Source organism: Solanum stenotomum, chromosome 2 (assembly GCF_019186545.1).
Source record: "Solanum stenotomum isolate F172 chromosome 2, ASM1918654v1, whole genome shotgun sequence".
NCBI classification, from domain to species: domain Eukaryota; kingdom Viridiplantae; phylum Streptophyta; class Magnoliopsida; order Solanales; family Solanaceae; genus Solanum; species Solanum stenotomum.
Genome location: NC_064283.1, coordinates 32144292 through 32151017, shown reverse-complemented (window position 1 = coordinate 32151017; position 6726 = coordinate 32144292). Strand labels below are relative to the sequence as shown.

The window sequence follows — 6726 nt, the reverse complement described above, 5'->3', positions numbered from 1 at the left end:
TAATGATAATTTTCCGATGCTTGAGTAACTAATACTGCATGGGTTGCGTAATCTGGAGGAGATTCTAGAGAGTATTGTAGAAATAAATTCTAGCGCGATATATGATAATATAGGCATATCACGTTTTTTCTACAAGTTTGTAATATCTTGATATATGTTGATAAATAAGAGATTATATGTTATGCAATTCAAAGGATAAAATCAACATGACAATGGACTAATAACATAACATATATAATTAAGTTACTAACTTCGACTGAATCATAACTGATGAACATTATCTAATGAACACAACACTTAGTACTAACTTCGATTGAATCATAACTCATGAACATTTCATGTTGAACACCTCAAATGACAAATGAACCTAGACACTTAATATAATATTTAAGTTTTTAATTTTACTTTCGACAATTCCATAACACGCACACTAGTAATTGGGAACTATGGATCCACTAACCCTATTAGCAAAGGGTCCACCAACATTGAGTCCATATGAAGAACTTTAGCTAGCACAATTTGGAGGAGTCCAGGCACTTCCCAATGTCTCAAATGGGAATGCATTATTATTCACCATTTGTGCCTCTTTTTCAACCTTTTGCTTTAGAATTTCCAATGCCTTCTTCAATTGTTGAAGTTGGAATAAGTTAAGTTCTTCGATAGGAGATTCCGACCATACACCATCAGCTCTCTTCCTAATTTCTCGAAGGGATTCTCCGTGATTTTTCTCCATTTGGAGAACCCCATCGAGGTTCATGAGCTTGGTATTGAGCTCACAAATACCAGCTTCTTTACAAGCCACGATTTGTTGATTGTGGACATCGTTATTTAGTGGAGGGAGGTTCCTCCCAAGGAACATCTCCACCAACCTGTCCACGCTAGGGTCACCAAAGGAGAATACATTTTTGCCGTCGGGGGAAATATTACAATGACATTTTCAGCACCACATAGCGTACAAAGTTCACTAGCCCTTTTGAACAGACCAGCACGACGCTTAGAAAACGTAACTCCTAATTTACTCGCCTTCTTGATTTTCACCATGTCAACCCTTTGACGACCCTTGCTGATTTTTCTTGTCATGTCTAAATTATCACTAAGAAATTGTGAAAGTAAAATTGTGAGTTTTGGTCTTAACACCAACAACTTTATATAGGAAGTTATGTTTTAAAATAACTTGGGGAGCCTATAAATTTATGTTCTTTCCTTTTTTGCATTGAAGAAAAGTATTGAAAATGAAAAACATTAGATTCACTTGCCCTTCATTCTTTGTCTCGGTAGATATAGACCGTATTATCATAGATTCACTTCCCTTCATTCTTTGTCTCGGTAGATATAGATCTTATTATCATAATTAGAGGATAAATATTTCTCTTAATTAGAATTATATTATTGGATTGCACTTGACTGCCATTTTATCTGAGAACATTTTTAAAAATATATATATATTAAATGATTAATAAAACCTTTAGGGGTCATTTGGTTTGAAGACAAGTTATCTTGGGATTAAATATGATGGGATAAGTTATGTTGGGATAAGTTATGATAGTATTAGTTATGTTAAGATTATTTCTTATTGGTTGTTTGGTTTGTCAAATATGCATGACATAATTTCTAAGAGTAAGTTGTGTGTTGACAAAAATACCCTCTAAGAATAAATTGTTTGTTTATAAAAGAGGGTTTAAGGGGGTAATTTTGTTATTTTACATTTTTATCCCGGGATAACATATTCCAGGATTAGTACACCACCCACAAGTAGGGATAACTTATCTCAATCATAATTATTAATCCTGGGATAAGTTATCCCACACTTTGTAACCAAACAAAGAATTGATGGGTACTAAAAAATTATCCCAGGATTATTTGTCTTTATCCGTCACACAAAACGACCCCTTAATGTTTTAATAGTATCACGAATTTTGCATTTACCATTGAATTTTCCTAGTCAATCATCATTTAAAGACCTACAATGTATCACATCAAGCATATGAGGGCGTTTGAATTTATAAATATTATTATTATTTATACCGCAATTTAGTGCTCGAATTGGAAAGGTTTTCGCTTAATCACTTTTTGATTTTAATATACCGCGTTGTTCCGACAGAAATCTCACATTGTATATAATGTCCTGATGGAAAATTTGCAGATTTCTAGTAGACATTTTCACATTTATTTAAGGCTTATGATAGAAGGGAATTAGTTTATGACAAATATAGGAGTAGTTTTAAATATATACAATAAAGTAATTAGTTTATAACAAATATAACAAAGTTTTATTGACATAAAAAATAGCCAAAAATCATAGAAAGTATACATTGATTATACAATAGAGCTTGTTGTAAGTTATAGAAAATAGACATTAACTATACAATATAGTTCATCTATACATGAGCTATAGTTTAAATATACATTATATACAGTCAAAAGGTTGATCGAAGGATCACTTAGTGTAATTATACCAAAGAATTATTTGAAGAAGAAATAACAAGTATGACTAAAATGACAGCGTTCATAATTTCACTAAGTTAAAAATATCCCTCTTCACTCTCAGCAAGACAAAACCACTAATTATTTATTTAGAACTTAATATATATATATATATATATATATATATCAACAATACTACATTCAATAAAGATCACAAACTCCATGTAGTGATATATTTACCTTTTTAATTAGTAAATGTTAAACAACTGACATTTCAAATATTATATTGATTTGTATTGGATTTATTTAACAACAAACAACTCTCTCTAAATAATAAAATTTGTAAGCTAATTTATTTAAATAAATTTATTAATACAAATATAAAACATAAAATACAGAAAATAAACAAAACCGTTAAAAGAATTCTGAGGGATATTTTTTTTGTTTTACATAGATTTATACCGTGGTATTAAATTCTATGTATTCCTAATATCACCAAATGTAAGGTATTAGTTATACATCATACATCAAGTTGGGTGTGTAACTAATCCATGAATTAGTTATACATAGGCCTTAAATTCCTACCAAACATAGTACTAAATAATACCATACAAATACATGGACTATTTCTCCTAACATTCCCTTCCAAATGACTCATTAGTATTTTTCAGTTTTTTGATGTTTCTACAACCTCTATAAACTTTGTCCTAATTAAACTTTCTTCTGCTTGTCTCTGCCCAACCTATGTTTTACCATAATCTGGCATTCCATTAGTGATGAGCTACCAAAGGAATTCGTACCAAAACCCTAAATTTAAGCGTCATTGTCAACGCCAGCGATAGATGGCCTACGCTCCATGCTGATGAACCACCACCAAAACCACCATTGAACTATGTAACGAATTTTAATAAAGTAGAAGACAAAATCACAATGCCTATCCCTATCAAAGATGTTACTTCCATCCATGGAGACCCAACTGTATTATGGGAGGAAGAAGAGGTTCAGATCATGATCATTAAAAAAGATTTACAGTATGCTTCTAAAAAATTTTCTTATGGCTGGTCAAACCTAGAAAAAATTCGTAAATTGATCCTTTACGGTGTGAGATTCAAGCCTGAATGTAAGGAAGGATTCTTGAGTGATGGACACATATTAATTCGACTTACCAATATGAATGATTACGTACATGTCATGTCAAAATCGACATATTTTTTGAAGGCTAAAGACTGATATAATATCAGATGTGACCTCTAAAGTGGGAACCCTAGTTCAACCTAGAGGAGGAAACTACTATTGCCTTCGCGTAGATCTCTTTTTTATCCCTATCACCTAACTTTTTCGTTAAAGAATCCTTGTTTACGATGGCCAAAGCAGTGGGAAAACCGTTACATGTTGTCATGGCTACAATAAGCAAATCTAGACCTAGTTTTGTCATGGTAAAGGTTGAGGTCGACTTATTGAAAGAATTTCTCAAAGAAATCAATGTTGGAGTTAAGAAGACATATTATGGGAAAATCATCTCATCATGGATAAAATTCTTATACGACTAGATGCCAAAGTATTGCAAATATTGCAAACTTCGAGGCAGAGGCATGATTTTCGTCGAGGGGATTCAAAAAGATAAATAAGCATACTAATAGTATTCACAAATAAGTGGATCGGGGCGGTTCAAATATAAACAGGTCGGATTCGACATAAGCAACTAAATAAAATTCAACTCTACCTCAACACAAACAATAAAATCGAGGAATTATGTGTTTGACATAATATTAAAATGAGTACGAGAGAGTGTATTTTTAAAAAAATTACTTATGTTCTAATCTCCATCACTGTTCTATATATATGTTACTAGTATACGTACCCGCGTAATGCGTATATAATATTAAAATATTATTTTTAATTTTTTTTATTGTGATATCTTGTTCGAGTCTATTAAATCATACAAAAGTTCAACTATCATATTGTTCCTCATTAATGAAATGCAATCCCTCCCCCTCCCCCTCCCCACCCACCCTCACCCCATAACTAATTCTATGTGAATAGACACAACGAATAAATTTTATGTATCATATTTTATTATTACTATTATATTGTTCACAATTTGAAATCATTAAATTGTTAGTATTGATTTTTATTAGCTTATCATTTAGCTTAATATAATCATTAAATAATTTTCAAATTAATAAAAAACATATATATTTATTGTGTTTACTCGTGATTTTATAATATTATTTTAGTGTTCACATCTCTCTAATTTAAAGTTTTATGGACAATAATATGTATATTATTTAACTATTTTATTGTATTATCAAAATTATTCAAAATATTCTCCCCACCCCTCTTCCCCCTTCTTTTGTTTTACTGTATTTTTATTACTTTTCGCTAATCTAATTTGAACGAATTTTTTATGTAACACGTCATAAGCAGCTGGGTGTTTTTTTATATCAATATATAGAATACTAAGCTTAAATTTGTTACTTAAATTCTATATTTTAATGTTTCATTATTCATTGAGATTTTAGTAATATGATATATAGATTTTAAGTCTTTTTTGGAAAACTATTTTCTCATCTAAAACCCCTTTAACTTTTTTCACATTATAATTTATAATTTTCTTCCTAGTTTTGTCCTAACTTAATAGTTATTGTATTATTCATAAATTAGTATCCTTACATTAATATGTAAGTTTTTAATAGCTTGTCACTTTATTTAATATTTTTATGGTGCGTAAGATATTAATAAGGATATTAGTTAGTTATATCTATTTACATTTTGTAATGGATAAATTTTGTACAACATGAAATTAAAATTCAGTAATAAAGTTATTGATCAATAACTTAAAAAAGAAGAAGAGCAGTGATCTTAACATTATAAATCATTGTAGAAGTATATGTAAGAGGGGCTAAGAAAGTAAAACTCCATTACAAATCAAATTTTATTTAAATTTGAATTCAAATGTCATTTTAATATTTTTTTTAAATCTTTTTATCGCTTATCTTTATCCTCTATTTTATTAATACAATAATATTTTTTTATAAGCTATATAATTGAATGGAGAGAAATATTTGGAATTAATAAGATAGTTGATAATTAAATTGACTAAAGGGTCACTTGGTGTAATTATACCAAAGAATTATTTGAAGAAAAAAAACCAGATATGACTAAAATGACATCAGTCATAATTTCACAAGTTAAAAATATACCTCTGCACTCTCAGCAAGACAAATACACTAATTATTTATATAGAACTTTATATATATATAAAACTTAAAAGTGGAAAACTCCTATCTTTCAAAGTTGGATTATAATTGTGCTCCTACATCATATTAAAATATAATAAGAATATCTATTATCATATCACTAGTATGATACAATAAATTTATTTCAAATTAACTGTTCATGATAAACACATTTATTTTATACCTTAACTCTATTTTAATACCTAAAAATATGTTATAAACATGAGTAAATGTGTGTCATTGAGATCTTGGTCATAGTTCAAGGGTACTTATGAATTATTTCTTTTAATATGTATGCAATTTTATAAATTGCGCAAAATACAATATCTCTCTCTCTCTCTCTCCCTCTCTCTCTCTCTCTCTATATATATATATATATATATATATATATATATATATCAACAATACGACATTCAATAAAGATCACAAACGTCATGTAGTGATATATTTGTATTTTCAATTAGTAAATATTAAACAACTCACATTTCAAATATTATATTGATTTGTATTGGATTTATTTAACAAATAACAACTCTCTCTAAATAATAAAATTTGTAAGAAAATTTATTTAAATAAATTTACTAGTACAAATATAAAACATAAAACACAGAAAATAAACAAAATCGTTAAAAGAATTTGAGTGGTATATCTTTACACAGATTAATACCATGGTATTAAATTCTATGTATTCTTAATATCACGAAATGTAAGGTATTAGTTAGACATTCTATACCATGTTGTGTGTATAACTAATCCATGAATTATTTATACATAGAAATAATATTAAAATGAGTTCGAGAAAATGTATTTTTTGAGAGTGTGATCATTAAAGAAGATTTACAGTTTGCCATAATTGGAAAATTTACTTATTGTTCATTATAACTAGAAGAGATTCATAAAATTAGTCCTTTACGGTGTGAGATTCAAGGCTGAGTGTAAGGTAGGATTCTGGAGTGATAGACACATCCTAATTCTCCTTACCACTATGTAAGATTTGTTGTTCGTCTTGTATTCCCAAGATACTTAGAACAAAACTTTGAAGAACTTGATAAGACACAATATC

General features: G+C 28.9%; 1 pseudogene; it reads right to left on the bottom strand.

Annotated features, from left to right (window-relative positions):
• Nucleotides 1-430: 430 nt before the first annotated feature.
• On the bottom strand, nt 431-1080 carry LOC125854236 (agamous-like MADS-box protein AGL62; annotated as a pseudogene).
• Between the last annotated feature and the right edge of the window lie 5646 nt (nt 1081-6726).